This window comes from Eupeodes corollae, chromosome 3, assembly GCF_945859685.1.
Source record: "Eupeodes corollae chromosome 3, idEupCoro1.1, whole genome shotgun sequence".
Taxonomy (NCBI): Eukaryota; Metazoa; Arthropoda; class Insecta; order Diptera; family Syrphidae; genus Eupeodes; species Eupeodes corollae.
The window spans coordinates 13,985,358-13,997,935 of NC_079149.1; positions in this window are offsets into that span (position 1 = coordinate 13,985,358).

Genomic DNA, 12,578 nt, shown 5'->3' on the forward strand with positions numbered 1-12,578 from the left:
GATTTTAGTGCTCAAATGCAAAATGTACTTTGCATATACCCAAACTCGCACCTACCCCAAATCCTATAGTGATCCCAAGCAGGGGGGTTGTAGGGGGCAGCATGCCTCCCGTTACATTCCTAGCTGCTAGTACGCTATCATTAAAAAAAACTTGTTTTAGGCTCAAAAAATGCAATACAAAAAAAGTAGGGTTAAGTCCGAAAAAGAAAGTATTTTTTACTATGACTTAAAGTTTTTTTTTAAAACATGTTCTATTGAGAAAAATCAGAAGGAAATTCGTGCTGCGGTAATGGAAAGTCGCCCCCGCCGAATTTAATTTGTTTTATTGTTTTTATCATCGGATTTTTGACCTTTTAGCTTGAATTGAATGTGCTGGTTGAACGAACCTATTACAATTTTAAAATAATAATGCGTTAAGTAATTATAAAAATGTTTTCTTTCTGATTTTAACCACTGATTTTTTTGCTACCGATATGTTAGGTAGAGGTATGTTATTTTTGCACTTCCTGATTTGGCCCACTATAGATTTTTTGGTATATATCACTAAAACAAAAAAAAAAACGCCTAACGCGAATCTGCTCAAAACCTTAACTTCCAAGTTTGAACTCAATCGACCCAATCGTTTAGGCTGAAGGAGCGTGGTTGGACAGACAAAACAGGACGGAATCGCGGGACCCAGTTTTTTCGACTTCTCTACCACCTTAATATCAAGTTTGATTAAAATCTGGAGTTCGTTTTTTTACGAATGCAAAACTTGCCATATAGTTCCTATATGTCGCAAGTAAAAATATGACATATGCATATAAAGTGACGGCACAAAAGTGAAAACAGACTTGCAACATTCCAATATTATGGAATAGAATGCTGGACTGGAATGACATTTATTATTTGTGCCGGTAACACAATGTAAAGGAGGCGTTTGCTTATATTGCGATTACATGTACACTGACTTCACATTGCGTTGAATCATATTGTCTGTCTTACAGTCACAACATGAGTGAACTCTTACCTTTAAACAAAGAACATATCCATTATTCACTTAACTGAAAGGAATAATTTATTATATTGAAAAATAAAACGTTAACACACCTTTAAAAAAAACTGTCAGTACTAGGTTCTTTTTCTTAGGGTCCAGTTATATTACTAAAACCAATAAAATGGAATTTTTTTGACAGTTCGGTTGACAGCTTCTGTCATTTCATAAATGAGCCATATTGCAGAACGAAAATTGAAGTGGTTCTGTTAACTGGCGATCTCGCTCATGCGACTTAACGCCTCTCGTTTACTTTTTGTAAGGCTATGTTATGTCTTTAGTTTATTCTGTCAAACAAGCAACTCTTAAAGTATTGGAAGCCAATATTCAATCCAACATTGATAGCATGGGGCCAGATGTATTGTTTGAAGCAGTTGAAAAAATGGTCTGAAGGAATTGAATGTGTAAACAATCATGTTTAAATAACAAATTCCATGAAGTGATTATAATAAAAAGAAAAACATTTCAAATTGTTGGAGGAGACATTAATATGTAATGAAATAGTTGACAAACCTGGCAACCTTTTTAACATGGATGAAACTGGCTGCCAGTTAAACAACAGACCGGAGTTTGTAATGGCACAAAAGATTTCAAGAAATGTTGCAGCAGTAACTTCAGCTGAAAGGGGAGAAACTATTACTGTAATTGCATGTTGCAACGCAGAGGGAAGTTTCCTTCCACCAGTATGTGTTTTCAAGGGAATAAGGAAGAAATTGGAATGGAAAGATGGGATGCCTCTAGGATCTGTTGTTAATATGGTTGAAAAATCTGCCTATATAAACAAAAACATTTTCTTTACTTGGTTAAAGGAACATTTTATTCCAAGAAAGCCCATTGGTAAAGTTTTGCTATTACTTCACGGTCACTCTTCACATACGAACATTGAAATGCTTGAATATGCCGCTCTAAACGATGTCATTCTCTTTTGTCTACCACCTCATACAACACAATTTCTCCAAACTCTGGACAGAGCTTCTTTTAAACCATTCAAATCATTCATCTTTGAAGCTTGCAATACCTTTATGAGAAAAAAATAAATAGATTGCAGTTCGACAAGCTTTGTCAAGTGCTTAGAGAAAAGCAGCTACATCAAAAAATGGCATTTCCGGGTTTAGTTCGATAGGTATTTTCCCATTTAATCCAGAAATAATACCCTAATACGCTTACATTAATCACCATTGTGAGGACCAACCAGCCGTTCCCATTATAGCTCCAGTTATTTCACCTACATTACAAGATAGTACGGCTGGAAGCACAAGTCAGGAAGCGCAAGTTGCTAGTGATATTACACCTGGAAAGATGTTGCAAATTATTTCTCCGGTTCCGTCTCGTTCAAAACCTGTTTTCAGCTTAAAAAAGCAAAGAGCAAGGATCTTAACTTCACAACAAAGCTTATTAAGTTCCAAAAAGCCAAAAATTAAATAAGATGTAGGAACGAAACCGGAAAAAAATAAAAAACAGGAACTTAATTCTTCAACATCTGACGAGGAAAATATCACAACTCAATTCCAAGACGAATCAGACGGACACGAAGATTTCGGGGAAAACACCTGTGCCTGTTGTAGTGAGGATAACAACGCCACAAAGAAAAGAGATGAGTGCATGAAGTGCATCATGTGTGGCCAGTGGTCCAACGATTCCTGCACACAGTTCAAGAATAAATGTGACAACTGTGGCAAATTAAACCTTAAATAATCAATAACGCCATATTGCCCCATAGGCCAAACCATATTGCCCTATACAAAGGGCATTATGGTTTTAAGAAGACATTTTTTATTTTTCATTTTTCGTTTTTTTTTAATAATTGAGTTACATAGTTTTAGTTAAGTTATTTTTGTAGTCTTATTTCTATATTGAATAAAATGTTTTGTTTTTGTTTCGAAAAATTGTTCATGTGAAAATTATTTCAAAAATTCCTTAGGTATGCCATAATGCCCGAAGTTACCCTATTTTTGCATGCTATTATTTTGAATAAATTGAACATTACACTAAGTTCCAGTTTGTTCACATCGATTGATCATCTTTCAACAAGAAATATCCTATTTCCCAATCATAGAATGCGTTTTTTTCAGTGAAAGTTCATCTATTCGAAAAAAACCAATATTAGCTACAACAGCTCCCAATATCACACAAATTGTAAAACTTAATATGAATCATCAAATTGTAATAATTTAGAATTGATTATTTTTGACAGTTTAAATATTCTCTGGCTGTCATCAAGATAATCAATTTTGTATTACGTTTTGACAAATGAACTGACAGAAAGACTGTAAAACTGAACTTATCCTTAACAATGAATTAATATTGAACCGGATAGACAAATTGATTTCGAACTGATTTTTTAAAATATGAAACCGAAAAGCAGTTAAGATACTACCACTGAATTCATAAGTATGCACCCTGTTTTTAGTTGCTTCCTAAATACAAATTTAAAAGAAGAAGCGAACACCCCCCAAACCAAACACAACATGTGTATAAGAAATAAATGTAATGTACTCGGATTCGGAAGCTCGCTTGATTCTTATAGATATCTATACATATCCTACCTAACAAGAATATAATTATCACACCACCATGCCGCTTCTGTTTCGCGGTGATGATGAGTGAAATGTAGCGCTAATTTTAATTGCATTTTGATGGTTAATTTGACGTCAATGCCTTTTTCATTTATGCCTATGCACGGAGAACAAGAAGAAGAAAATAAAAATATCTGCATATGCAAAATCTAAAAAGTGGATAAAAACAAACTATTAAAATTTATGATCTCTGTCACCTACTCACTTTAAAGCGCAAACATTCAAAAATTACAAATTAAAATTTATGATTTTGTATTTCAAATAGTATTTTGTAAATTCAAAAATAGAATAAAATAGTAGTTTTTATTTTCTCATCTGGAACAAAACTACTCGTATGTGAAAAAATAGGATCACAAATGTGTTTATATTTATGTGTCGTCAGCAAATTATTTAGGCCGTGTGCGAACTGCTTTAATATGTTAAAGGCATTTTGTACCACTACGTTTGACGTTTGGTTAAGAATGGTGAATTGCGTTAGTTTTGACTTTTTAAAACAATACTTCGATAAAAACTGCCTTGTGATAAAAAAAACCCTTAAAAATGTTTTTTCCATGTAAGTTATATGCATTTGTTTTCACACAATCGAGCTTAGAAAAATATTAAGTTTATATTAAACAAAACCACAGTTTTACTTAATTTCTCCTGGGCCTTACCAATAATCAACATTAAAGCTCACTTAAATATTTAACTGGCTTTTAAATATTCTGGCATATCAATTAACATTTTAATAGTTAGGTTAAGGGCTAACGCCCAGTTAAATTTAAATTAAATTAAACTCCATGGTTTGCACTGTCATTTTGACAGCATACGCAACAAATACTTTTCAGGTCACAGAGTTGAGATTTGTTGTGATTGTTGTCTGCTGATTGTTGTCTGCTGATTGTTCGTGGCAATATTTTATAAAAAAGTAAGTCGAATATTTCTTGTTGTAATATATAATTGTTAAGTTCTAATAAATATCCATAATTTTAGAAATGGCTGACAAAACAAAATTTAAAACGGAGCAGATCGTCAAATTGGATGATGACAATGAAGGAGCAACTGGTCGAAGCAACTAGACCACTTGCCGATGTTATAGATTCGAAATTAAATGATGGCAAATTATTAAAAGCCAAAGCTATAGCCTGGCAAAATATTGCTGCAACGTTTTAGGCAAGTGGCTTTGAATTGACGCCGAAACAAATAAGGGACCGATGGAGCCGCTACAAGCAGGAGGCGCGGGCCAATTTAAGTCAATTTAATCGATCTCAGAGGGAGACCGGTAGTGGAAAACCTCCTGAGAAACCTCCTGAGGAACCTTCGGAGATCGATTATGAAATTGCTGAAATTTCCGCTCTAGATTTTGTCGAAGATACCGCAGAGTTTGATTGCGAAGCAATATGGCTTGATGATTATGATGACAACTAGAATATTTTCTCGATATGATTTGCAATTGTTTTAAAGATTTTTTTTTTATTTCTCCTCCTCCGCTCAAAACTAATGTATATGCAAAAACCCAAGAAAAAGAGCGCGTAAATGTTCGACATCTGTGCCGTGCTCCGAATTCTTTACCAGGATTCTTAATTTTGATATGAGTGAAAAGATCAATAATGAATCGAGCAGTTGTCATATCAAATCTTGAATTTATTTGTTTTATTTTTTTTTTAGTTTATGCCGGAAAACAAAAATATCTACCTATAGTGCCGATAAAACTCGGTATCGTCATATTTTGTAAATGGTTAAATTTTGTTTTTGTATACATTTTGCCTCTTTGCTTCCGCCACATCTTGCAAGATATTTAAATCTTCCATAATTGAATCGTCCGAATCCATTTCAAAACTTAATTTTAATCAAATATTTTTGTTTATGTTTGCAAATTTTTCTTATGTTAATTTAATGGTGTCTTGTTGACAAAGAATTTAGTAGATATTGTAATAGAAGTCTAATTAGTAAAAGACGTGTTTATTTTAATTATTATAGTATACACGAAAATTAACTCGCTGTTAAAATTTAGCTCAACGATACCTAAACGTGTGTTTAGCGATTTATTATTGGTAAGGACCCCTGTCTCGCCAACTATTTCCCCGATTGCACTACGTAAAAATCCTATTTGTGGAAATTGTTTTTATTCAGTATTCGAAGATAAATTCACAGCTGTCAACGAATTCAATAAAAATAAAACAATCAATTTGTATTAAATTTTTGCAAGGTGAAAACTTTATTTAAAAATATTGGCACACAATTTTAAACAACCTTAAGTTAAGGGCTTAACATTTTACTAAGTAGCAATTTTCTAAATATTAAGCAAATTTAATAAGCAACTCCAACACTGTCAACCTTTCATTTCGCTTTGGTAACTAGTAAATTGCTAATTGTCTTTAAGTAAAAAACGAGCATCCAAACATGCCTAAAAAGTGACAGTTCGTGAAAATAAACAAAGCCAATATTCTTAAACGGACCTATTAATTGGAATTTCCAACTGTTGGCTGGACCAATCCAACATAATGGATTTAGCAAACTGGTAAAGCCTAGTACATACTTCCTCGTGAAGTGAACGTTCGCCAGTGGAGAAAGTGAACTTTTGACATTGCTCACTGGTACACACTTGTGAGTACACGTTGTGAACATGAACAAACCAAATGTCAAAGCTTCACCAACAGTTCCCGTACATTTTGCACGTGAATTGCCCGTGAACGAAAACTCTCCACTTTGTTCTCCACTCAGCTTCACGAGCAAGTTCACGGGTGAACCAAAAACTGAAATTTGTATGGGTTCACGAGATGGTTCACAAGTATGTACTAGGCTTAAATGTTAAAGTAGCTATTAATACGTGATTTTAACTTAAGCAAATTATCAAGAGAGAGTAAGATGTTAAAATCGTTTAAAATTAGGTAAATCATCTTTCAAGCTTAGTAAACTGCTAAAAATGGCTTTAAAATGTCCCACAAAAAAAACAATACATTTTTAAGAAATGACATTGTCCTGAATTTGAAAATTACCTTTATAATTTGTCTATTACATCAGGTTCTAAACTATGCATTTTTACCAAATGCAAAGATTTAAGCAGTTCAGCGCTTTTTTAAGGTTATGAAGTTATGAACATTATCTCGAACAAATTATGAAACACTATTAATATTTCAATTGAATTTTGAAGAAAGAAATTGCAGATTTGGAAGCCATTAAAAATTTTATGGAATTAAAAACTACTTCATGAATTTAGATACTCTCACAAAGTCAAATAAATGGTGTTTTTTGAGATATGTAAGTTTAAATTGGAATAAAACAAAGATGATTTTTTAAAACTGAGATAAAATTTCCTTTATTCATTATTAATGTGATTTACGGCATATGACCGGAACGGCTGGTTCATGACTTTTTCCAAGTTGTGGGGTTATATAATGCGGGGAATGATGTCTTCAAAGTGGACTTATCAATGCAAACTAACGACATCTCATATCCGCACAGCACAATGGCAATAAATCGCACGATCTTGGAGTCTCATTAACGAGTCCGTAATTTAAACGATGCGTAAACCAAACAAATCAATTGTGGCACAATCTCGGCGACATGTTGTACCGTTTTTTTTTTTGAAACCATAGTTACTGCACATAATAATTGTTCAATTAATGAAAGAAAAAGTCAGTAACCAAGGTTCTAAAGCGGTCCCCTTTCACTGTAACTTTCTGGCCCGAATCGCTTTTGAAGAAGTACGCACCAATCATTCCACTGATTAATAAAGTACACCAAACAGTCAGTTATTGTTAATATGATGGTGTCTCAAAAACATGTACTTGAGTGTTATCATCACTCCAAATACAGCAGTTTTATTTATTGACGTACCGAATCACCCAAAAGTGATTAGGATCAGCTGCAATCTTATCTTGGGAGCGTTCCAGTATTACGTAACGCAATTTTTGAAGATTTTTGACCCCCCTCGTTTCCTTGTAACGCACCGTAACGTTTTTCTGTACTCCCTCTCCCACTCTCTAAACGTTACGTAACACTCAAGTGACCATTTTTACCCTAAAGTCGCAAAAAAGTATGTTACGGATTTAATCCTTGGTGTAGTTTAAGGGCCCTATTATGACTCGCGAGTCGCAAGAAAAATTTAATAAATGTGACTTTTTGGTATTACCGTTTGCGAATCGCCTAGTTGAAATTCGGCTAAAATGTCAAAAAAATAGTGAATTGAAATCTCGCTCTATTACCAATAGCGAACGTTTGCTTTTATCTGTCAGAATCGGTCGAACTGTAATTCTTCGTGACTTGAAGAAATTTACTGTTAAATTTGAAATCAGTGGTTCTTTGTTTGTTTTATTTTGTTTTGAGAATAATTTTGAAAAATAAAGTAAAATGAGTGGCACTGGAAGTAGAAAAAAGTAATGAGTGCTTAAAATTAATGAATGCTTAACAATTGCAAAAATAATAAAGAATTTTATTTGTATACCTAGCATAAAAACAACCAACACCAACCAATTTTCAAAGCTGGTTGAAATTATGGAGGCAAACCCCGAAATTGCGAAAGGTATAGGATCTTTCGGATCTTCCAAAAAAAACCAAGCAGAATATTGGGATAGGTTTGCCATTGATCTCAACTCCCTAGGGTCTCCTTTACGCGAGGGAAAAGAGTGGCATAAGGTATGTTAACAAAAAAAAATCAGAAAAGCATTTAATAATATTTTTCAAACTAAACTAAAATTAAAAAAGAAAATCGCAGACAACAAGAAGGATGTACAAGTACATAGTTGCAACTGGTGGAGGACCTTATGGGCAGCTTTCTCTATCTCCTTTGGAGCACGCAGTGGACGATCTACTCAGCCTTCAAAAGGCTGTGAATCCTTCAGGAAATACTTTTGGAATACGTGCTCTTAAAACTGAAGTATTTCAACATCTTGAAGAATCAGAAGTAGACGTTCAAGATATAACATTGCCATTAGATATATCATTACAGCCTGGAACATCTCATCGCAAGAGAAACGTCGAGAATGATAGAATTAAAATACTCAACAAACAAACGAAGACGCAAGAGGAAATTCTTGAGACGCAAACACAAATTCTCGCTGCTTCAGACTCCGCACAAAAGTCGCTTTCGGAGATTGCTCGATATTCTAGTAAGAATTACGACCTTAATAAAGAACATGTCGACTTGTTAAAAGAAGGAAGGAAAAGGAGAACCTGAAAAAAAAAAACAAACGACATAAGGATCTGCTGGAAGTGAAATTAAAAAAGATTAATAGTGAATTCAAAGTTTTGTGTGTGGATTATTATTTTTTTTTTTATTTTTTGAAATTAAATTTTTATTTTTACTTATTTCTTTATTTTGTAAGTTATTTCTAAGTATTTTAAAACAAAAGTTGAAGTTAAAATTAAATAGGTACATAATATATGTACATACTTGAATAAAAAATATACTTTAAAAAAGAAAAATAGGTATCTTTTGAATGATAATTGTTATAAACTATAAAGCAGTCAACATTTCATTTCTTATTCGGTTGCCTTCTGAAGTTATATTCACCATATCTAACTCAATGGGTTCATATCCATTCTCCATATGTATGTTTGCTTATCCTATTATCTCAGGATCTGGAATGTTGTATTTGCGACCGATATATTGTGTAGTGCACAACAGACGTTGACTATTTTGATAGCTTTTTTTGGACTGTAGTGCAATTTGCGCTCGTTCAGGACTGACCTGAATCTGCTTTTTAAAATTCCAATTGTCCTTTCAACAATATTCCTTGCCTTTGCATGTTTTTTATTAAATAGACCTTCCCTAGAGTCAGAGTTGGCGTTTCTAAACGGAGTTATCAGGTAAGGCTGCAGAAGATACCCAGAAACCCTTAGTATTTTTGAAAAAAAAAAAAAAATTGGTGTTAAAAATAGCCCATTCACTTCTTTACCTACGAATGGAATATATTCACACCTAGATATCTTGACCGCTCTCCATTCAACCACCAGCTTTCCAAAAGATCCTTTAATTCACTATGATTCCACACAAAAGAGTCATGTGTTGAACCTGGATATCTGGATATCTGGAATCAATAAATCTTATAATTCCATTATTGTCACAGGCCTTGAAATGAAAAAAGTTTGATTGAAATAATAAGAATCAATCTCTATGTATCTAACTAACCACCATAGCATTCAAACTATAAAATCCTTTTCTGTTTAAAAATTGATGTTGTAGCTGAACAGGAGCGATTATTCCAATGTGAGTCCCATCTACACAGCCCACTATTCCAGGTAATCTGGCTCTTTCAAAAAAGTAATTTCTTGCTTCTTGTTTTTCAGAGGTAGGTAGACATGTCTGCCTTTATCCACACAGGACAAATGTTCACTTCCAGTAAATCAAGCACTTCACTTAGAACTACTGAACTGTAGTTTGCGCGAGACCCAGCTCAAAGTCACTTCCCGCACCATTTTGGTAGCTTCCACTGCCGAGAAAACGCAACGCACATGCAAGTTTTAAATCCTGGTGTAATGATGTTTAAAATATAACCAAATGCATGCTTATTAACGCGAAAATATGACACAAACCTGTAAAAAGAACAATTAAATTGAACTGAAATAGAATTCACGATTTTATTCTTACAAATTATCTGGAAGTTGAAGTGGGTTGGAGTTGTCCCTTAAGCTTCTTCGTAATCTACACACCAATACCTTCTCCGCTCTTTCGTTTTCATCTTCATCTTCAAAAAATAAATCAACACTGCTTATCATATTTTGTTTTATTTATTTTACTTTTTTCCAAATTGTGAACAATATATCATCAACAATAATTTTCAGTATTTGACGTTTCACCGAGTCATGACGTTACATATTTCACTTCCTAAAGTTGGTAATATTGTTTTCAAAAGCGAACGTCGAAGTTCGCCTTTCATAATACCACGACTTAGACAATTCGCCAAATCGTTCGACTTGAATCGAACGTTCGACTCGCGAGTCATAATAGGGCCCTAAATTGCCTTTACAGTAGTAATACTAAATAAAACAAGAGATTTTTAATCCGCAACACCTGCGTATTTTGTTTATTTTTTATAAATTTTTGGCCTTACACACAATTGTTTTCATCTGTCATTCAATTTAAAAAAAAAACAATGTTACGTAACGTGTTGTAAGAAAGACCCCCTCCGCCTCCCGAAACACATAATAACGTTTTACGAGAACACCCCCCCCCTTCCACCCAAATCACGTTATGTATTACTTGAACGCTCCCTTGGCCATTGATCAAATCTAATCAAGTTGTTGAAATGCCAACCAAACTAAAAGTAAATAATTTAACAGCTGACAAAATGGCCGCCAGTTGAAACAGTGTAGTTATCAAATTAAAGAAAAAGCTAAATGTTTTTTACGAATGAGTAAAATGCCGGAAACACTTGTTTTTGAAATTTACAAGTATTAAAAGGATTGTTCGCCCCATGTCAGAAAAACGGAGTAGATGCGTTCGTATATTTCTTAATTGGATGACTTTTGCTTGGAATAAGCAGATTTACTGTCAGTGATTTATTCGTTCTTTCTTTGTTTTTTTGTTTTGTTCTTCTCGCCATCTTGAGAAACGTCAAAATAATATCACTTGTGTCAAAATTTAGTGCACTTTACAGCACAATAAATTTTGATCCATTTTGTTCACCATGCTAGTGTCAAAATTGTACGCAATTCACCATGGAAGTCAATAACTTCCTGTCTAGTTAGACGTCTACCAAAGGCTTGTGATCTTAAACAAACTATATACTCATAGCATATATAGCAGAATCGTTCTTACTCTGTTTATTAAAAAACAAAAGCACATCTATTCACCTCCTGCAAACATTGAGCAGGCATATCATATGTATACATTTGTTTGGCAAATACCTGTATTATAAATTACAGTCAAAGCAATTAATACAAATTCGACATTCATGTATATCTTCCATATCTTTGGTATAAAATAATTGTGGTCAACTTCTCCAACTCCAACTATACCTTTATTGAACTGTAATTATCAATTAAATAAATAATAAAATACATTCTCCTTACTTAATTGCACAGCCCTACACAGCCCTTTAAATAGATAGAATACCTTTTTCCTGTGGTTTTTTTCCAATCCACCGAACTCTATCATGTGGCCGCTCATCGGTTCAAATCGATTATAGTACCTATCGTAAATGTCCTTTCTCTGACATTCAAATTAACCCTTTTCGTTCTTGAATTACAGATATAGGATAGCTCGGTTGTGTAACTGTTCGATAAACAATAATTTGTCGTCCTCAACCTGCTAATTAGATTGAAATTAAAAAACATTTATAGCTTGTGTCCTGTGTCGTTACGTTTCGTTATACTTGTTTACTCGTTAGGTATGTGGTGGACGTGAAGTTCTGGTGGGCGTGGCTCCTTGTTGGTTAAACATTGCGGTTTTGCATAGTGAGCATAGATACTTATGATGCCTTTACTTTGAGGTTAAGGATAATTTCAAATATAAAACTCATGGCAGAATGTAACGGTAGCCACTGTCAAATAATAATAATAACAACCCCTTGACATGCGTGCGACCGTTATACACATGTTTTATTCCCACGAATTTGACTTTTCATACGGCAAAAAAATGTATATTAATTAATGTTTAATTGAAAAATTAATTCAGCAATAAATTACTACCAATCGTTGGCAAATTAAATTTTGTCTGCTTCCCATTATCCCGCCCTCCATCATGATGGACCGTGATCACAGAGGATATCTTATTTTCTGATGCCCACCCGATCCGCATTATGCATCATATAAGAATTTCCTAACAAATAGTTCTGAATGTCTCGAAAATAGCATAAGGAATTTCTTCTTTCGGCACACATATGTGCGGATTGTCATTTCCTATAGATGCCGACGACGACATAGTTATTTAAAAAATGTCAGACAATTTGTCAGCTCGGTGGCAGTGGCACAAAATAGCTGCGGTATGATGAAGTCCATGGGTAAAGAGGGAGTTAAGATATTGCAAAGAGGGACATATTTGTATT